The 23,010-nt window shown below is 41.7% G+C and overlaps 1 protein-coding gene across 2 annotated transcripts in view; it reads left to right on the top strand.

The window, feature by feature from the left end:
• The first annotated feature begins 6,395 nt into the window (after nucleotides 1–6,395).
• Nucleotides 6,396–23,010, top strand: part of LOC121545591 (vitamin D3 receptor A-like) — a 91,291-nt gene continuing 74,676 nt past the window's right edge. For both annotated transcript variants that reach the window (XM_041856253.1, XM_041856251.1), the window contains exons 1-2: nucleotides 6,396–6,474; nucleotides 6,885–7,008. The gene's annotated coding sequence lies outside the window, so the exon portion shown is untranslated. The remainder of the gene's footprint in view (nucleotides 6,475–6,884; nucleotides 7,009–23,010) is intronic.

The following is a 23,010-nucleotide window of genomic DNA, read 5'->3' as shown; positions in this document are numbered from 1 at the left end:
AATCCTTACCACTGCTACACCTGGCTATCAGCGGAGCCTTGTCTGGCAGCGAAACAGTTCATTCAACCTCATTTACTGCCTTTTTTAAAAACATATCTGATATGACTGACTTGCTTAAACAAATGTGGTTATTACTGACTCCTTGTGGATTTGTGTAAGTCTAAGAACCAAATTCTCCTTCAATAATAAATAACGCCAAAATGAGTTTTGACTTTTGAACCTCACACAAAGATTATTACATTTATGTTCTGTTAATTCATAATGTTTGTTCTTATATCATTAACACTTAGCTCTAAGTATAAGCAAATGCAAGCAAACGAGCTGCGACAAGGAAGGCCTATTCGTTCAGCACTTTCAAAATGGACACCGACAGAAATTCAGATAGATGTTAGTTCAGATAAATTCAGCAAGATGTTGAGGCCTTAACTTTACTCTTCTTTAAGTCATCACACAGAGAGAGAGATGGAGGGAGAGAGAGAGAGACTCGGCTAGCCTACCATTTGAAGTATTTTATTAGGCCTATGTTGTCTAAAAAAGAAGGAAAATAAAATCATGAGGATCCATTTCTAAATACAATATACCGACGGACAGACAGTGCATTGCGCAAACAAAACAACCCTCGCAAAATATCAACTGGAATTACATGTGTCTATTACTGAACTTTTTGTTGAAAACAAATATTTGAATGGGAAGAGACCTTCACTGGCAAACATGGTTTCAGACCCAACAACATTATATAGTATCTCCTCCTCATCAGGAAAAGCACATGAGCTAATTATAATACACAAAGTAAGCAAAACAATTAAATCATTCCAACATTGCGTAAAATGATTAATAAGATTCTAATGAGATAGACCTATATAACCAATAGGCATATAACAATTGAGATGTATAAACTATGGTATAAGGGAACGATGAGCAGATAAGAGGCAATCCGTAACTTCGATTAAGACATTAATGAGCGAGCTAAGATGGATGTAGTCAACATAACTATTTGTTCAGCACTTTTGAAATGTACAGCGACAGAATTCAGAACATGGGCCGTTCTTACAGTATTCTCCCTGTACACCAAGTCAGAACTGTAGGATAAATAAAGGGGGAATATAAGCAGACAATGAAAGCTCTTACAATATTAGATGATTACATTTCTCTAAAACAGGCTATAGGCTACATGTGTGCCACCAAGTCAGAACAGCAGGCTAAGTTCTGAGGGGGAAAGGGACCAAATTATTAGGGTGAGGCACATGGGATACTAACAGCTTACTACACAACATACACTTAGTATTACTTTCTTAGCTACAGTATACATATCTCCCTGGCATATTACATAATTTATGCAGCAGCATACAATACATTTTTGGACTCACCGTTGTTGTGCTGTGTTCATTTGAACAGGATGGTGGCGTGGCGGTCCTTGTCATCAAACTGTCATCAAAGTCTGGCATTCTCTGGATTTATGTTGCCTTCAAGACAACTTGGAACTCTGAAAAAAACAAGTTCGGTGATCTTCAGGTTGGAGCTCTAGAAAGAGGCCAGTTCCCGACTTGGAATTCCAAGTTGGATGACCGTTCAAAATGTATTTTCCCCAGTCGGAGCTCGTTTTTTCCTAAGTTCCCAGTTGTCTTGAACTCACTGAAGTCTCCCATTTCCAAATTTCCCATTTCCAAGTTTCCAGTTGTTTTGAACGCGGCAGAAGTCATGCTGGATTGACAGCATGGCCAATGTATTCAACTTTTTCTGGCCCATGGTGTTACGTGTGAATGTTTATCCTTTTAAGCTTGGAAAAGAGACCCTTTCAGACAGATGTTTTAAATCCTTGAACCCAAACTTGGACCACACGCTTTGCCCCACCTGCCCTGAATGACGGGTCGCCACTGCTATGGCGTCATCTTCAATGAATTTAGAGATACTTTTGAGGAGATGGGAAACTCCATTGGAATCGTATTAATGCCCATTGTGTACGTTGCCCATAGTGCTGAGCGATTAGTGCTTTTGATGTCTGTTCAGTTTCGGTTCGACTATGAAAAATTATCACGTTTTTTGAATTTTATTTTTAGAACATTGAATACATTATGAAATATATCTTTTTAATGGTAATTCCAAAGCCAAAAATAGTGGTGTTCAATTGCCAAAACATTGAAAATATTCCACTGTCTCTGTCAGGTCCACAATGGGTAGACATCAATACAAAAAAAGAAATTACTATCAAATAATAAAATATTTCAGTTGTGTATATTACTTAGTTTTTATATGATGACTTTATTATTTTTTATTCCGTAAAGTCATCTCATCTCTGTTCAGGCAGTAGCAGTCTGCCAGCCAAACCTAACGTTATCTATGTGCTCCCCATACTGTACTGTCTTTAGTCATCCTATTTATACTGAACAAAAATATAAATGCAACCAACAACTTCAAAGATTTTACTGAGTTACAGTTCATATAAGGAAATCAGTCAATTATAATAATAAATAATCATATGCCATTTAGCAGACGCTTTTATCCAAAGCGACAGTCAGGTGTGCATAAATTTTTACGTATGGGTGGTCCCGGGGATCGAACCCACTACCCTGGCATTACAAGCGCCATGCTCTACCAATTGAGCTACAGAGGACCACAATTGAAATAAATTCATTAGACCCTAATCTATGGATTTCACATGACTGGGAATACAGATATGCATCTGTTGGTCACAGACGCCTTTAAAAAAAAGTAGGGGTGGGGATTAGAATACCAGTCAGCATCTGGTGTGAACACCATTTGCCTCATGCAGTACATCTCCTTCACATAGAGTTGATCAGGCTGTTGATTGTGGCCTGTGGAATGTTGTCCCACTCTTCAGATTGCTGTGCGAAGTTGTTGGATATTGGCGGGAACTGGAACACGCTGTCGTACACGTCAATCCAGAGCATCCCAAACATGCTCAATGGGTGACATGTCTGGTGAGTATGCAGGCCATGGAAGAACTGGGACATTTTCAGCTTCCAGGAATTGTGTATAGATCCTTGCTACATGGGGTCGTGCATTATCATGATGAAACATGAGGTGATGGCGGCGTCACGGTATCTCTGTGCATTCAAATTGCCATCGATAAAAGGCAATTGTGTTCATTGTAGCTTATGGGATCTTTTATTTCAGCTCATGAAACATGGGACCAAAACTTTACGTGTTGCGTCTATATTTCTGTTCAGTGTAGTTAGCCTGCCTAAGTAGCCTATGCTGCAGAGCTGTCTGACGAAATAATTGTAATAGTTCTTCAAAGTAGATAAGGCAAACTTTAATGAACGGTCTCTGTTCCGCTTGTCGTTATGTTGTGTACATTCCCCTCTCAAGCAGTCTGTGTGTATCTAACCTAACGTAGCAGGCGTAAATGTGTATCCGTCCAGAGATCTGTATATAATGACAAGATACTCATGTCACCACCCTAACAATGTGAGTCTGCCCAAAGGCGGGAAGGCAGGCGACAAGTTTAGGTCCAAAATAAGCCCATAGAAATGATTTGGGCTTATTTTGGACAGATTTTGGCGAGAGTGAAACCTCTTGCTTTGCCGCTTCCTCTCTGATCCATCTCCATCCGAAAAGGAAAAAACTGGCGCAATGGATTATGGGATTGTAGTTAATTACCACGTTTATGAGTGGAACTATACTAAACAAAAATATAAACGCAACATGTAAAGTGTTGGTCCAATGTTTCATGAGCTGAAATAACAGATCCCAGAAATGTTCTATACGCACAAAAAACGTATTTTGTGCACAAATTTGTTTACATCCCTGTTAGTGAGTTGTTCTCCTTTGCCAAGATAATCCATCCACCTGACAGGTGTGACATATCAAGAAGTTGATTAAACAGCATGATCATTACACAGGTGCACCTTGTGCTGGGGACAACAAAAGGCCACTCTAAAATGAGCAGTTTTGTCACACAACAAAATGCCACAGATGTCTCAAGTTTTGAGGGAGCGTACAATTGGCATGCTGACTACAGGAATGTCCACCAGAACTGTTGCCAGAAAATGGAATGTTCATTTTTCTACCATAAGCCGCCTCCAACTTTGTTTTTTTAGAATTTGGCAGTATGTCCAACCGGCCTCACAAACGCAGACCACGCCAGCCCAGGACCTCCACATCCGGCTTCTTTTCCTGTGGGATCGTCTGAGACCAGCCACCCGGACAGCTGATGAAACTGAGGAGTATTTATGTCTGTAATAAAGCCCTTTTTTGCGGAAAAAATCTTTCTGAAGATCTTGGCCTGGCTCCCCAATGGGTGGGCCTATGCCCTCCCATGGCTGCTCCCCTGCCCAGTCATGTTAAATCCATAGATTAGGGCCTAATGAATGTATTTAAATTGATTTATTTCCTTATATGAACTGTAACTCAGTAAAATCGTTTAAATTGTTGGATGATGTGTTTATATTTTTGTTCAGTTTTGGTTTCATATTTGCTTAATGTAAACTACAACTCCCTTCACCCCAGCTTCCCACATAGTTCTCCACATGATTTCTGTCGTGAATGTTTTGCATTCTCTCTAGAGAAACGTCACGTTGAGCTCACAAAAAACCCGAACTAAATGGAATTCAAGTAATTGAACAGATGTTGGTCAATTAGTTGTTTAGTAACAGAAAAAACCTAAATGTCTGTTAATTGCTCAGCACTGGTTGCCCATGCGTTGTCAACAGGGTTGCCAAGTCTAGCTTAAATTTGGAGGCCAATAACCTCTGAAAACCAGCCCACAAGGTCTGAACACTAGAAAGGAGTTGGCACATTATCCATGAAACCCTTTTCCCATAAATTATCGAGCGAATTAAGAGGAATATCGACGTCATTTTTAACAACATAGGCAAAGAAGCAAAATTCTTGCGAGTTTAAGAATATGTTGCAGGAGAAAATATAAATCACTCTTATTTTCCATTAATGGATGTCGATTTAACTTGTTTTGACGGCTATGATTAAGCAATAAGGCCCGAGGAGGTGTTTTATATAGCCAATATACCACGGCTAAGTGCTGTTCTTAGGAAATTGCCCTTAGCCGTGGCTAATAACAGCCCTTAGGGGTTTGTGGTATATGGCCAATATACCACGACTGAGGTGCCTTATTGCTATTACAAATTGGTTAACAACGCAATTAGAATAGTAAAAAGTAATTTGTCATTCCCGTGGTACACAGTCTGATATACCATGGCTTTCCACCAATCAGCATTCAGGGCTCAAACCACCAAGTTTATAATTGTAAATAAATCCTGTTTGCGCATGTGCATAATTATATATAAATGAACAAACTAAATAGCCTACCTACAACTGGTAAAAAGTTGTCACTAACAAATGTATTTATAAAGACCTTTTTACATTTGCAGATTTCATAAAGTGCTATACAGAAACACAGCCTAAAACCCAAACAGACAGCAATGTACTGCAACTGCTGCTCTGTCTCCGTAACTCAGCTGACTCTGCTGCAGCACTCCCTCAACCAGTGCTCTAAACGTACACACACACTCCCAACGATTCACTCACCTACTCACTGCCTGAGTCAGCAGCAGCAGGTCACAGTGAAAATACATTTAAGAGAAATGCCAAGGCGGCCGCGGTGCAATTTCGAAGTAGCCCAAAAACCCGCAACCAAAATACTTTCACTCGCGACAACGTTTTCAATGTAGCCCAATTGTCAGAAAACAGCTAACATGGCAACCCTGGTCGTCAATGGGCCGCGCGCTGCATTTTGTACGATTCTGGGACAAGGGGCGCGCTCAAAGGAGTGAATGAGGGTCATTTGGGCGCAAGCTCAAAAAACCAACATTAGCATGAATTTCGTGAACAAGAAGTACAACATCACAAATCTTTTCAGAGATGTGAGATAATTAACTTGTTCTCTGTAATATCGTATAGCTTTGGAATCGTGACATTACGTACTTTCGAGGAAAATAGGCAGATGTCTCGGCTCATGCCGCGTTCAGATGGTAGTCGAAACTAGGAAAGTCGTTAATTTCCGACATGCTGATTCGTACAACGCAGCACGTGTACAACAACAACCAGTTAACAAGTCGGACATTTCCGAGTTTCTTAGTTCCGACATGCTCCTTAGGGTAGGTTTTGCGTGACGATTAGTTTAGCAACCTTGTGACGCACCATGACAACCGGAACGCGATTGGTCGACAGTCTGCAGGGTGGCGCGTTATACGCATTGAATTAGGATAGGAATTAGAATAGTTATACGTTCCTCCATTCATTGCCCAATGGGATTCCCCTCTCCTCCTTTCTCTAACATCTCTGGTTCTATTCGACCAGAAAAGGGAGCCTGTCATGCTCCTGTCCAATTAAAAGAAGATACTATTCTTACAAGTTAGTTATGATTGGTTGCTCGCGGTGATATATCTATAGATATGCATTTTCTGCTAAACTATGGGGCGGGACAAAGCAGAAGTGTTTATTCACGTCTGTTCAGGGATAGATTAAAGATGTGCCTCTTCGTACTGATTGATTAACGTGAGTTGTTTTGCGAATGAGCTTTCCATTTGGTCTTTATAACATGCACGTTTCAAATACATTTGATAATGAGGCGCTGACTGAGCAATGTGTTTTTGTTGCGTTTGAGACTGAAATTATTGGCTCGCGCAACGCTGTACGCTTTAACAGCGCGGCTAGCTCGCTTGCAAATTTTGACAAAACAATGTAGATAGTTAACTGTTATTTTAGTGCGATCAATTTGGTTACGTTAAATGGTGTATAGCATTGTAATATAGCTACTTTACAAGCTACTTAGCTAATATGGTTATTGCTAGAATATCACAGAGTAGCTAACTTTTGTTATGCACATAAATAGATGTTGCTTTGATTTATCGTCTCCTAGCCGATTGCCGTTAGCTTTGTGTAATCCATTGCCATTTCTTTCACAGTTAAACACCAGAAAAGTTTCCATTGAACGAAGAATACGTTCACCAGCTACCAAACCTTTAGAGAATTATTGACCTGCTAACAGTCCCGATACCCAACAAAGTAAAGGGTGATATGCCACATCAGGTAAGACATTTGCTTTGAAGCTAGCTAACGGTTAGTTACGCAACTCAATTCATTCACTCAGAGACTGCAAGCCAGCCACAGCTAGCTTTGGAGCTAGTACCTTGGGAGCTCTTGAAAACACTTGTCCGTATGTAGGGTTTGCAGTTGTTAGATTCACCCACGGTTGGCTGCGTGTGAAATTCTTCTTCGTGTGGCTTTCTGGCAGACTAGACGCTATTTTTTTTCTTCTGTGGGTTTTATGGCCGACTACAATCCAAAACGGTTTATTACCTCCACCAACTGGACGGGGTTGATAAAACCAAGACTTCTCGGGCTTCTTATTTTTAATAAAACCCATACGTGATAGGGAAAATCAACTTAATCCACCCAAAATAAAACAATAAAAAACCACATTGACAAAACACCAAAACTCTGTTCTTCCTTCCTTTAAATCTCCATATCTCCCTTCTCAGGCTCTATGAGCTGAGAGGGTGGTACGGCTTGTGACAATACTCCATGCAACTCCTCCACCAAGAAGTCTTTAAGTCCCAGGAACCGTTCCACTGTATCCACAATGATATCTATTTTCCTGGACTTTCTCTCCACCTTGGCAGTGCCATTAATCACCATATCTCCATGTCCCCTGTAGCTCAGTTGGTAGAGCATGGCGCTTGCAACACCCGGGTTGTGGGTTCGTTTCCCACGGGGGGCCAGTATGAAAATGTATGCACTCACTAACTGTAAGTCGCTCTGGATAAGAGCGTCTGCTAAATGACTAAAATTTAAATGTAAATATCTGTAAAAGCCACACACCTTCTTAACCTTGAACATATCTGGGTCCTGCTGTTGAACGGCAACCCCTGCAGCCTTCAGTGAAGGCTTATCCACCACCATGGACTCTTCAGGAGCACCATTCGAACCCTCAACCATTTTAACAGGTGCTGCATATGAAATGCTCTGGACAGCCCTGACTTTGGCCACCTCATTCTCTTTCACCCTTGTTGGGTATTCCAAAGCCGAGGCTTCATGGTTCCCACCACGATTGCAACATGTCACATATTCATCACTTTTAACGTGTAATTATTCCAGGGGATGTGTAATTATTCATACCCCTTGACTTATTCCACATTTTGTTGTTATAGCCTGAATTCAACTGATAAAATATTTTTCTCACCCATCTACACACAATACCCTATAACGACAAAGTGAAAACATGTTTTTAGACATTTTTGCAAATTGATTGAAAATGAAATACAGAAATGTCTCATTTCACACCCCTGAGTCAATACATTTTAGACTTTCGCTTGGCAGCGATTACAGCTGTGCGTCTTTCTGGGGGAGTCTAAGAACTTTGCAGACCTAGATTGTACAATATTTGCCCATTTAATTATTTTCAAAACTGTAACTCTGCCACTCAGGAACATTAATTGTCTTATTGGTAAGCAACTCCAGTGTAGATTTGGGTTTTAAGTTATTGTCCTGCTGAAAGGTAAGTTAATCTCCCAGTGTCTGGTGGAACGCAGACTAAACCAGGTATTCCTCTAGGATTTAGCCTGTGCTTAGCTCCATTCAGTTAATTGTATGGCCTGTAAAACTCCCCAGTCCTTAACAATTACAAGCATACCCATAACATGATGCAGACACCCACCACTGTGCTTGAAAATATGGAGAGTGGTAGTCAGTAATGTATTGGATTTGCCCCAAACATAACACTGTATTCAGGACAAAAAGTGAATTGCTTTGCCATATTTCTTATTATTACTTTAGTGCCTTGTTGCAAACATGATGAATGTACAGGCTTGCTTCTTTTTAATTCTGTCAATTAAGGTTAGTATTGTGGAGTAACTACAATGTTGTTGATCCATCCTCAGTTTTCTCCTATCACAGCCATTAAACTCTGTAACTGTTTTTAAAAGTCACCATTTGCCTCATGGTGAAATCCCTCAGCGTTTTCCTTCCTCGCCGGCAAATGAGTTAGGAAGTACGCCTGTATCTTTGTAGTGTATCGATACACCATCCAAACTGTAATTAATAACTTCATCACACTCAAAGGGATATTCAATGTCTGTTTGTTTTTTTACCCATCTACAAATAGGTGCCCTTCTTTGCGAGGCATGGGAAAACCTCGCTGGTCTTTGTGGTTGAATCTGTTCGAAATTCACTGCTTGACTGAGGAACCTTACAGATATTTGCATGTGTAGGGTACAGAGATGAGGCAGTCATTCCAAAATCATGTTAAACAATATTATTGCACACAGAGTGAGTGCATGCAACTTAATTATGTGACTTTTTAAGCACATTTTTAGTCCTGAACTTATTTAGGCTTGCCATAACAAAGGGTTTGAATACTTATTGACTCTAGACATTTCAGCTTTTCATCTTTAATTAATTTGTCAATTTTGAAAAACATAATTCCACGTTGACATTATGTGATCATCCTTGATGTTTCTACAACTTGATTGGAGTCCATCTGTGGTAAATTCAATTGATTGGACATTATTTGGAAAGGCACACACCTGTCTATATAAGTTCCCACAGCTGACGGTGCATGTCAGAGTAAAAACCAAGCCATGAGGTCGAAGGAATTGTCTGTAGAACTCCGAGACAGGATTGTGTCGAGGCACAGATCTGGGAAAGGGTACCAAAAAATGTCTGCAGCATTGAACGTCCCCAAGAACACAGTGGCGTCCATCATTCTTAAATGGAAGAAGATTAGAACCACCAATACTCTTCCTAGAGCCGACCGCCTGACTAAACTGAGCAATCGGGGGTGAAGGGCCTTGGTCAGGGAGGTGACCAAGAACCCGATGGTCACTCTGACAGAGCTCCAGAGTTCCTCTGTGGAGATGGGAGAACCTTCCAGAAGGGCAACCATCTCTGCAGCACTCCACCAATCAGGCCTTTATGGTAGAGTGGCCAGACGGAAGCCACTCCTCAGTAAAAGGCACATGACAGCCCGCTTGGAGTTTGCCAAAAGGCACCTAAAGGACTCTCAGACCATGAGAAACAAGATTCTCTGGTCTGATGAAACCAAGACTGAATTCTTTGGCCTGAATGCCAAGCGTCACGTCTGGAGGAAACCTGGCACCATCCCTACGGTGAAGCATGGTGGTGGCAGCATCATGCTGTGGGGATGTTTTTCAGCGGCAGGGGCTGGGAGACTAGTCAGGATCGAGGGAAAGATGACCGGAGCAAAGTACAGAGAGGTCCTTGATGAAAACCTGCTCAGGACCTCGGACTGGGGCGAAGGTTCACCTTCCAACAGGACAACAACCCTAAGCACATAGCCAAGACAACGCAGTGTGGCTTCGGGACAAGTCTCTGAATGTCCTTGAGTGGCCCAGCCAGAGCCTGGACTTGAACCCGAAAAAACCCCATCTCAGCCCACAACGCTTATCACATCAACTAGCTACTAGTGATGGGCATTCCGAGTCTTTTCTGTGAGCTGGATCATTTGGCGCCGTTCACCTAAAATGGCCATTCATTTGGCTCCCAAACAGCTCGTTGCTCAGTAATGCTTAGAAATTGACCTAAAACCATGAAAAAACTACATCTGTCTAATTTTAAAGCCTAAAATGTTGCCAACCATTATGTCAGATTGTGAAATGTGAGTTCAAATACATTTTTACCTGACCAAATTATTAGATAGCCTGCAAAAAAAAATGAAGACTGAATTAGGCTCTCTGCTCACTATATTGTTCCTCCATTGAGGAATGACCATCTTCAGAGACTGTTTTTATAATTTATCTGCAGATAATCGATGTCTGGAGCTTAAAAAGCAATAGTTAAAGTATGCAAATCAGGGAGCCAAATGAAGGGCTCTTTCGTCTATGCGATTTGGTTCCCGAAGTTCACCAAAAAGAGCAGTTCGTTCGCAAACGACCCATCACTACTGGCTACACACGGAGTAATAGAAAAATGGCCACAACACACAGACCGAAAGGGGCAATATTGCTGGAAATGAATTGGCAGATGGTGTTAGCCACTATTGGCTTAAAAAGCCAAACCTAACCAGGGGTGGGACAATGTCAATTTTTCGTTGGTTAGATAGTAGCAGGGAGCTTGCGGTGTCTGATCCTTGTGAGATTTGTTTGACTGTTTGAAATTTGCATGTACTTTCAGAATTGTTTGGCGAAATACTCCTAGGTGGTCTGCGAGCTACTGTTTGAGACCCATTTTCTAGTGTGTTGGGGGTCAAAATGAAACTTTGGTTCTGGTGTTATACTTTGTATTCCATGTTTTATAGAGAAGCTTCTCAGGAACACATAACACTATTTCATGAGGATGGGACTTACATTATTTTATTTTGTTGGGTAAAATAACTATGGTACTTGTAGTTAAATAATTATACATATTTCTAATTTCCTCTTTCTTCAAGTGCTGGATTTTCACTCACACAGGCCAATTCATCATTCAGTCTGATCTTAACTCCAACCCTCCGATATCCACAGATTAACCCATCTTTCCCAGTATAAGGCCATTTTGCTATTTCCTTTTACAATTCATCCCTCCATTTTAGTATGATGTTCTACGAGGATCCTGACCCTCCCTATTTGTAACACTTCTACCAGTATTGCCCTAAAAATAAATACTTTACCCAAGAGTATAATGATATTATGCCGTAACAACCATTCCTGGACCTGACTTCAAACGTGAGTCACTGATGGACAATACCAGTAAAGATGTTCTATTGATTCTGTTACCTCGTGGCAGAGTCTCTGCACAAGGCTGACCGTTCAATGGCCCATATATTGAGCATTATTTTTGTAATATGTATTCCATCTTATAGAGAAGCTTGTCAGGAACACATAACACTTTATTTCATGAGGATAGGACTTACCATTGCTGAGATCTTATTTCCAAGTGATCGGAAAAGGTAAAAAAGGTTGTGTACAGGTCAATGATAATCCCTTGTCAATAAGGCACCAAATCACCTGTCTGGAATCTTAAATTCGACACGTTTTGTCCAATATCTTAAGATCGGGTGGACATGTTATGACATTTTCAGAGCTGATGTAGAACACGGAGCGTGATGATTCAATTAAAAGTAGATTCATATGCTAATTTGTCTATGGAATAAAAAAAGACAGCATGTTAAAACCATTCATTTAAGGAAGGTGGCCATATTGTTAACATACACTACCGGTCAAAAGTTTTAGAACACCTACTCATTCAAGAGTTTTTCTTTATTTTTACTATTTTCTACATTGTAGAATAATAGTGAAGACATCAAAACTATGAAATAACACATATGGAACCATGTAGTAACCGGAAAAATGTTAAACAAATCAAAATATATTTGAGATTTCAGATTCTTCAAATAGCCACCCTTTGCCTTGATGACAGCTTTGCAAACTGAAGAGATTAAGTCAGAACATCATTGAAAATATTATTATTATTATTATTATTATAATCTTGTTTTTATTTATAAATCCTTAGCCCTTCTCTGAAGGCGTAGAAGGCCCATTGTTCCCCACTGTGTTTGGGTTAGAGTGGCTCTATTTTCCCTCAGCATGCATTTTTGCACCGTTTCCAGCAAATAATTAACCTAGGCTCAGAAGTGTGAATGGCCTTCTAGCCAGCTGCACAGCAAGATTTAGCTGTTTTTATCTATTGTAGGGCAGTAGCCACTGAATTCTGGTAGTTTTCACTTGAAAAAATAAAACCAATCACAAAATGTCCCACTGGCACAATACAGCTAATGCAGCGCAGCCTCTCACCTCAGTTGCCTCAAGCACTCCCACACAGCTAGCAAGCTAGCACTCGTCATGGAATGGGGGTGGCGGAACATGAATTTGGACCAATCCCCGACAACCCATACATCAAAACGTAGCTACGAAGCTTTACTTTGTAACCTGCTGTTTTTTTGTGTGTGTCTCTAACCACATTTATATCCACAGTTTTTATGCGAGTAAAGTCCTACCGTATATGTATAAAAAAAATCACAACAGCTGTGATGGAAACAGTTTAGGTACAATTTTATAAATGCAGACAGAATTTGTTTGTTCGACATGGTGGGGTCTTTTTGTGTCTGTGAAATTTATTATGTGAGAAATGGTGGTGGAAACACCTTTTTTATGCACAAATATTTATATAATAACCATCATATCGAAGTAAACATGGAGTCATACGATATGGTGTGTGGTCCAAATATAATATCTGTCTTATCCATAATAATCTCCTAATGTAGGCTAGCCTACCCGCACAGTCTACCCGCACTGTATCTACCAGCTGTTCGCTAGAGCGCACATGCCAAGACCAGAGTAGGCACATTTGCTACTTAACAGTTTTTGTGACAAAATAATCAGAGTTGAAAATGCGATGGAAACATATTGAACTTCTACTACTTCGGTACATTATAGGGCTGGGCGATATGGCCAAAATCTCATATCACAGTATTTTTCACATTTTTGAAGGTATTTTATGTTTTTGAATAATATAAAGTAGTGTGTGTGACCCTAGGGTGGCAACACACAGTGGTGGAAAAAGTACCCAATTGTCATACTTGAGTAAAAGTAAACATACAGTGGGGGAAAAAAGTATTTAGTCAGCCACCAATTGTGCAAGTTCTCCCACTTAAAAAGATGAGAGAGGCCTGTCATTTTCATTATAGGTACACGTCAACTATGACAGACAAATTGAGAATTTTTTTTCCAGAAAATCACATTGTAGGATTTGTAATGAATTTATTTGCAAATTATGGTGGAAAATAAGTATTTGGTCAATAACAAAAGAACCACACGGGGGGACCTAGTGAATGACCTGCAGAGAGCTGGGACCAAAGTAACAAAGCCTACCATCAGTAACACACTACTCCGCCAGGGACTCAAATCCTGCATTGCCAGACGTGTCCCCCTGCTTAAGCCAGTACATGTCCAGGCCTGTCTGAAGTTTGGGAGAATGTCATATGGTCAGATGAAACCAAAATAGAACTTTTTGGTAAAAACTCAACTCATCGTGTTTGGAGGACAAAGAATGCTGAGTTGCATCCAAAGAACACCATACCTACTGTGAAGCATGGGGGTGGAAACTTCATGCTTTGGGGCTGTTTTTCTGCAAAGGGACCAGGACGACTGATCTGTGTAAAGGAAAGAATGAATGGGGCCATGTATCGTGAGATTTTGAGTGAAAACCTCCTTCCATCAGCAAGGGCATTGAAGATGAAACGTGGCTGGGTCTTTCAGCATGACAATGATCCCAAACACACCTCCCGGGCAACGAAGGAGTGGCTTCGTAAGAAGCATTTCAAGGTCCTGGAGTGGCCTAGCCAGTCTCCAGATCTCAACCCCATAGAAAATCTTTGGAGGGAGTTGAAAGTCCGTGTTGCCCAGCGACAGCCCCAAAACATCACTGCTCTAGAGGAGATCTGCATGGAGGAATGGGACAAAATACCAGCAACAGTGTGTGAAAACCTTGTGAAGACTTACAGAAAACGTTTGACCTGTGTCATTGCCAACAAGGGGTATATAACAAAGTATTGAGAAACTTTTGTTATTGACCAAATACTTATTTTCCACCATAATTTGCAAATAAATTCATAAAAAATCCTACAATGTGGTTTTCTGGAATTTTTTTTCTCATTTTGTCTGTCATAGTTGACATGTACCTATGATGAAAATTACAGGCCTCTCTCATCTTTTTAAGTGGGAGAACTTTCACAATTGGTGGCTGACTAAATACTTTTTTTCCCCACTGTACCTTAAAAGAAAATGACTCAAGTAAAAGTGAAAGTCACCCAGTAAAATACTACTTGAGTAAAAGTCTAAAAGTATTTGGTTTTAAATATACTTAAGTATTAAAAGTAAATGTAATCACTAAAATATACTTAAGTATCAAAAGTACAAGTGTAAATCGTTTCAAATTCCTTATATTAATCAAACCAGACGGCACAATTATTTTAAGTTTATTTACGGATAGCCAGGGGCACACTTCAACACTCAGACATAATTTACAAATGAAGCATTTGTGTTTAGTGAGTCAGTCAGATCAGATGCAGTAGGGATGACCAGGGATGTTCTCTTGATAAGTGTGTGAATTAGACAATTTTCCTGTCCTGCTAAGCATTCAAAATGTAACGAGTACTTTTGGGTGTCAGGGAAAATGTAAGGATTAAAAAGTAAATTATTTTATTTAGGAATGTAGTGGAGTAAAAGTAAGTCGTCAAAAATATAAATAGTAAAGTACAGATACCCAAAAAAACTACTTAAGTCGTACTTGAAAGTAGTTTTACTTATGTACTTTACACCACTGGCAACACAGACATTCTTAGTGATTTCAATTGGTCTTTCTCCATTCTGATTGTTTTATACTGTTCAATTGAACTTCAACCCAAAATTATTTTCTGCATTTCCTGCACTCATTTGAGATAATTTCCACACTGCCATGCAGGGCTGCACGATATTGCCAAAACATCTAGGCCTTGTTTTTAACCAAATGTTGCAATTGCGATTTGACTTGCGATTTAGATTTAGATTTAGATTTAGATCAAGAATTGGGTGAACTGTTGGAATCATGGAAATAGAATGATTATCATAATTCTATAGTTAGAATATAATAGTGGTCACTTTGAATAAAGTGTTTTATGACATGACAACAAATGAAAATGCCAGGGAGGAGTTATTGTGAAAGGGTAGGAACCAAAGTGTTTCCGAGGAGACCCTATAATCTTTGGTACTTAGCTACTTCATGTAGCTAACATATTCATGCTTTGCTTAATCCTCTTCGGTTTAGAAGATACTGGCTGCGTTCCAAACACGTAAAAGACACACCCTCCTCCACTTACCCTTGCCTTATGCCCTTGGGGGAATCCCCGCGGCCATATTTGCCGTCAGTCCAAACAATTAGCCAAGCAAGGAAAGTTGGCAACGTAAGCCCCTCAGCCCTAATTTGTGATCGAGTGTACAATTCTGTTCACTCCGGGGCCTGAAACGCCCCATAATTCAATTTGCGATGATTGTACATCCACTAAGAAAAGTCTACCAAAACGTTAAACCAACATCAATATGGAGAAGTTAACATACAAGTGTAAGTAAAAATGAATGTAAAGAAGTTAGAAATTGGGCTACTAATGCACATGATGGCACAAACACGTCTCGTAAAAGTAATGATGTTTTTGTTTTGTAAGCTTTTGGAAACGTTAGCTAGCGCATACAACTTTCCCTGACATCACACTTATACATTATCATTTTCGAATGACCTGATATCGTCGGATGGCTACTTTTCGATGTCTGCGGATGCGTTGCCTTCTAGCCAAGATACGAAATGCAATCATAATTGACTATTGCACATATAAACCACACACAACTGCTACCGGTGGTTCCATGATGACTGAAAACACAACCGTGGGACGAACGAGTGACACATTTCCGGGAAAGGGCGGTCCATTTATAATTAATAAATTCTTCCCTTGCCCTGCAAGTGTCAACTCATCATACGTCATCAGAAGTGTCCACTTAATTTGAGGGATGAGGGGAGAGGGTGTGTCTATTTTTACGTGTTTGGAATGCAGCTACTGTTGCATAAACAACATACTGATTTAGGCCTACACCATCACTGGTATCAGGCTGTATAGCTAGCTATGTTTGCTCTGACTCAGTACATTTATTAGCTAGCTAGTGATTAGCATTAGCGGCTAACACGATTTAATGACAATAGCTGTTTGCAGATGTAAGAAACAAACTAATAGTATAATTTGAACACTTGTGGATTTATATTAAGACGCAAAGTGGAAACACCATCGATGTCATCAACATTGCTGCATGTGGTGCATTGACCATGCAGACTGAACGCAAGTGCGTAGTGGTCGAGCAACAACAAATGCGCTCCTTGAGTGACGGGGCGGGGCTAGGTCTGTGTTGAAAGCGGGTGGGGGGGATGGTTGACTTTTTTTTTTTTTTTTTACATTTCAGCCCAAGGATGAAACACCCTCAGGACTTTCCAATACTTCTTAGCAATACAATGTTACATCGATCTTACTCTGTTAGGTTAATGAATACCTTCCGCCAAGAGCAAATGTGAACACACCGATTTCGCGGGTTTCACAAAAAGGGCTGTCCCACAGAGTTGAACGTTCTTAGCACAGCACTTGCTTTACATTTGGGCTCATATCGTGTACATTTTATAACATTTACATCATTTAGCAGACGCTCTTATCCAGAGCGACTTACAAATTGGTGCATTCAACTTATGATAGCCAGTGGGACAATCACCTTTCTTTTCTTTTCTTTTTTTAGTGGGGGAAGAAGGATTACTTTATACTATTCCAGGTATTCCTTAAAGAGGTAGGGTTTCAAGTGTCTCTGGAAGGTGGTCAGTGACTCCGCTGTCCTGGCTTTGTGGGGGAGCTTGTTCCACCATTGGGGTGCCAGAGCAGCGAATAGCTTTGACTGGGCTGAGCGGGAACTGTGCTTCTGTAGAGGTAGGGGAGCTAGCAGGCCAGAGTGGATGAACGTAGTGCCCTCGTTTGCGTGTAGGATCTGATCAGAGCCTGAAGGTAAGGAGGTGCCGTTCCCCTCACAGCTCCGTAGGCAAGCACCATGGTCTTGTAGTAGATGCAAGCCTCAACTGGAAGCCAGTGGAGTGTGCGGAGGAGCGGGGTGACATGAGAGAACTTGGGAAGGTTGAACACCAGACGGGCTGAAGCGTTCTGGATAAGTTGTAGGGGTTTAATGGCACAGGCAGGGAGCCCAGCCAACAGCGAGTTGCAGTAATCCAGACGGGAGATGACAAGTGCCTGGATTAGGACCTGTGCCGCTTTCTGTGTAAGGCAGAGTCGTACTCTGCGAATGTTGTAGAGCATGAACCTGCAGGATCGGGTCACCGCTTTGATGTTAGCGGAGAACGACAGGGTGTTGTCCAGGGTCACGCCAAGGTTCTTTGCACTCTGGGAGGAGGACACAATGGAGTTGTCAACCGTGATGGCGAGATCATGGAGCGGGCAGTCCTTCCCCGGGAGGAAGAGCAGCTCCGTCTTGCCGAGGTTCAGCTTGAGGTGGTGATCCGACATCCACACTGGTATGTCTGCCAGACATGCAGAGATGCGATTCGCCACCTGGTTATCAGAAGGGGAAATGGAGAAAATTAATTGTGTGTCGTCTGCGTAGCAATGATAGGAGAGACCATGTGAGGATATGACAGAGCCAAGTGACTTGGTGTATAGAGAGAATAGGAGAGGGCCTAGAACTGAGCCCTGTGGGACACCAGTGGTGAGAGCACGTGGTGCGGAGACAGATTCTCGCTACGCCACCTGGTAGGAGCAACCTGTCAGGTAGGACGCAATCCAAGAGTGAGCAGCGCCGGAGATGCCCAACTCGGAGAGGGTGGAGAGGAGGATCTGATGGTTCACAGTATCAAAGGCAGCGTATAGGTCTAGAAGGATAAGAGCAGAGGAGAGAGAGTTAGCTTTAGCAGTGCGGAGAGCCTCCGTGACACAGAGAAGAGCAGTCTCAGTTGAATGACCAGTTTTAAAACCTGACTGGTTTGGATCAAGAAGGTAATTCCGAGAGAGATAGCAGGAGAGTTGGCTAGAGACGGCACGCTCAAGAGTTTTGGAGAGAAAATAAAGAAGGGATACTGGTCTGTAGTTGTTGACATCGGAGGGATCGAGTGTAGGTTTTTTGAGGAGGGGTGCAACTCTCGCTCTCTTGAAGACGGAAGGGACATAGCCAGCGGTCAAGGATGAGTTGATGAGAGAGGTGAGGTAAGGGAGAAGGTCACCGTAGATGGTCTGGAGAAGAGAGGAGGGGATAGGGTCAAGCGGGCAGGTTGTTGGGCGGCCGGCCGTCACAAGTCGCAAGATTTTATCTGGAGAGAGAGGGGAGAAAGAAGTCAAAGCATAGGGTAGGGCAGTGTGAGCAGGACAAGCAGTGTCATTTGACTTAACAAACGAGGATCGGATGTCGTCAACCTTCTTTTCAAACTGGTTGACGAAGTCATCCACAGAGAGGGAGGAGGGAGGGGGAGGAGGAGGAGGATTCAGCAGGGAGGAGAAGGTGGCAAAGAGCTTCCTAGGGTTAGAGGCAGATGCTTGGAATTTAGAGTGGACAGACAGAAGCCATCCTCAGTAAAAGGCACATGACAGCCCGCTTGGAGTTTGCCAAAAGGCACCTAAAGACTCTGACAATGAGAAACAAGATTCTCTGGTCTGATGAAACCAAGATTGAACTCTTTGGCCTGAATGCCAAGCGTCACGTCTGGAGGAAACCTGGCACCATCCCTACACAGCCAAGACAACGCAGGAGTGGCTTCGGGACAAGTCTCTGAATGTCCTTGAGTGGCCCAGCCAGAGCCCGGACTTTTACTCGATCGAACATCTCTGGAGAGACCTGAAAATAGCTGGTAGGGCAGTGTGAGCAGGACCCGCGGTGTCATTTGACTTAATAAATGAGGATTGGATGTCGTCAACCTTCTTTTCAAAATGGTTGATGAAGTCATCCACTGAGAGGGAGGAGGAGGAGGATTCAGCAGGGAGGAGGTGGCGGCAAAGAGCTTCCTAGGGTTAGATGCGGAGGCTTGAAATTTAGAGTGTACAGTAGTGGGCAACTTGCTAGCTAACTTATGCATGCAGTTTATGGTAGCCACTACTTGATTCGTAGCTAACACTAATGTATGTAGGTATATCCTATTCAGACTCATTGATGTGAATCTGGCTAAGTGACAGGTGGTAATAGGTTGATGAATTCACGACTAGCTAGCTCTTTCTTTTCATAATTCTAAAATCATCATAAAGAATTCTGGTAGCACTTTGTAATAAAGTGGTAACTAATAAACCTGGCAATAGTAAATGAGCACAGTTTACAAAAGATGTGTAACTACTTAAAATCTTTCTCAATTGTCAGGCCAGGTTGATGCATTATTGGTTAATCGGCTACATACAATGAGGGGGAAAAGTATTTGATCCCCTGCTGATTTTGTACGTTTGCCCACTGACAAAGACATGATCAGTCTATAATTTTAATGGTAGGTTTATTTGAACAGTGAGTGACAGAATAACAACAACAAACATCCTGAAAAACGCATGTCAAAAATGTTATGAATTGATTTGCATTTTAATGAGGGAAATAAGTATTTGACCCCTCTGCAAAACATGACTTAGTACTTGGTGGCAAAACCCTTGTTGGCAATCACAGAGGTCAGACGTTTCTTGTAGTTGGCCACCAGGTTTGCACACATCTCAGGAGGGATTTTGTCCTACTCCTCTTTGCAGATCTTCTCCAAGTCATTAAGGTTTTGAGGCTGACGTTTGCAACTCGAACCTTCAGCTCCCTCCACAGATTTTCTATGGGATTATGGTCTGGAGACTGGCTAGGCCACTCCAAGACCTTAATGTGCCCTCTTCTTCAGCCACTCCTTTGTTGCCTTGGCCGTGTGTTTTGGGTCAATGTCATGCTGGAATACCCATCCACGACCCATTTTCAATGCCCTGGCTGAGGGAAGGAGGTTCTCACCCAAGATTTGACGGTACATGGCCCCATCCATTGTCCCTTTGATGCGGTGAAGTTGTCCTGTCTCCTTAGCAGAAAAACACCCCCAAAGCATAATGTTTCCACCTCCATGTTTGACGGTGGGGATGGTGTTCTTGGGGTCATAGGCAGCATTCCTCCTCCTCCAAACACGGTGAGTTGAGTTGATGCCAAAGAGCTCGATTTTGGTCTCATCTGACCACAACAGTTTCACTCAGTTCTCCTCTGAATCATTCAGATGTTCATTGGCAAACTTCAGACGGGCCTATATATGTGCTTTCTTGAGCAGGGGGACCTTGCGGGCGCTGCAGGATTTCAGTCCTTCACGGCGTAGTGTGTTACCAATTGTTTTCTTGGTGACTATGGTCCCAGCTGCCTTGAGATCATTGACAAGATCCTCCCGTGTAGTTCTGGGCTGATTCCTCACCGTTCTCATGATCATTGCAACTCCACGAGGTGAGATCTTGCATGGAGCCCCAGGCCGAGGGAGATTGACAGTTATTTTGTGTTTCTCCCATTTGCGAATAATCGCACCAACTGTTGTCACCTTCTCACCAAGCTGCTTGGCGATGGTCTTGTAGCCCATTCCAGCCTTGTGTAGGTCTACAATCATCCTTGGAGAGCTCTTTGGTCTTGGCCATGGTGGAGAATTGATTGCTTCTGTGGACAGGTGTCTTTTATACAGGTAACAAACTGAGATTAGGAGCACTCCCTTTAAGAGTGTGCTCCTAATCTCAGCTCGTTACCTGTATAAAAGACACCTGGGAGCCAGAAAACTTTCTGATTGAGAGGGGGTCAAATACTTATTTCCCTCATTAAAATGCAAATCAATTTATAACATTTTTGACATGCGTTTTTCTGGATTTCTTTGTTGTTATTCTGTCTCTCACTGTTCAAATAAACCTACCATTAAAATTATAGACTGATCATTTCTTTGTCAGTGGGCAAACGTACAAAATCAGCAGGGGATCAAATACTTTTTTCCCTCACTGTAGCTAGTGTAGTAGCTAGCCTAAATATATATATATATATATATTGTGATGTCACGAGAGGCTGTGTCCTGGAGGGACGTTACATCCCCCTGAGGTGGCTGCAAACCCAGACAGCTATGGCTCCATCTGCTGGTATGGTCGGGAACTCCACCCCTCTATGGCCAATCTTCCCACGCAGCTGAAACAAATGAGGAGCTGATGAGCTGAAGGTTTGGGAAGGGAAGAGACACAGTCTCCAACCTGGGCTCTCTGGAGGACAAGAGTGCTGCACGTCCACTTCCATGAGGAATATAAGGATTTGGAGATACTTACCTTTGGGAAATACTCCCCCTTTGGATATATGCACCTGTGGAAATACGTGAGAGACATTTGGAAGGACTTTTTGCTGGGTTGGCCACTAGCTGCAACGTGGACTACAGTAAGGCCGGGAAAAGTTATCTGAGCGAGTGAGAATTATGATTTTGGATGTGGAAGAGACATCCCTGAACTGTTAACCCTTAAAGAGCCACAAGAGAACAGAATTTTGTTATATTTTCGTTAATTTCCCAAGACCTATAATAAAATCCTTGTGTTGTTTGAACCTTGTCTCCTTGCACTACTTGAGCAATCCCGCTGAAAGCTGTGTAGCCTCTCGTGACGTCACAATATATATATATATATATATATATATATATATATATATATATATATATATATATTTTTTTTTAAATATAACACGTTGTCAAGTGCTTCAGTGCTCAGCATTGTATCATTTGTGGGCACTCAACACCTGATGCAGCTGATATAGCCTACCTTTGTAAAATGTTTATAATTTCCCCCCATTTTATTAGCCATGAAAAGTAAAATATTTTATAATCTGTTGTGATACTCCATAATATAGAGAGATTCTCTTTTGCAGGCCAATTCATAGTGACATATGGCAGTTTTGGCTACCTTACCAGACTGTTGTAGTCTGGCCTTATTTGTGTTATAAAATGTGGGTCAATTGGACATTTTTGTTTTTAGCATCTTCAACCCATAGGCTAAACCTCTTACTGCTGTAAATCCGCAATAAGCAACTTTGAAACTAGGCTACTTTGTATGTGGCTACTGGCCATGATAAATTGGAGTCACCGTATTGTTTGAGGCCCTCAGATGTGCTACCATTTACCATGCAGAGATCTTGGCAAGCATGACTGGGCTGTTTCATGTGGTCAGATTGATGTAAGGTACTCCATGCTTCTCTGTCTGCGTTTACACAGGCAGCCCAATTCTTCTTCTTTTTTTCTCACTAATTGGTATTTTGACCAATCAGATCAGCTCAGCTCTGAAAAATATCTAATGGAAAAATATCAAAATACCAATTAGTAGAAAAAATATCAATTGGGCTGTCTGTGTAAACCACTTTACCCTTCACCTTAGCAGAAGCAGGACAGAGGTGCACTTCGATAAAGAGCAAGAATATTTAGAACGATTAACAGGTTTGCACTGCCAATGATCTTTGTTAGTCCACAAACAGTAGCTTGGAGTCATTACATTTACATTTTTCATACTGGCCCCCCGTGGGAATCGAACCCACAACCCTGGCGTTG

The sequence above is a fragment of the Coregonus clupeaformis genome, chromosome 30 (genome assembly GCF_020615455.1).
Source record: "Coregonus clupeaformis isolate EN_2021a chromosome 30, ASM2061545v1, whole genome shotgun sequence".
Classification (NCBI taxonomy): Eukaryota; Metazoa; Chordata; class Actinopteri; order Salmoniformes; family Salmonidae; genus Coregonus; species Coregonus clupeaformis.
This window is presented reverse-complemented; position numbering and strand designations above follow the sequence as displayed.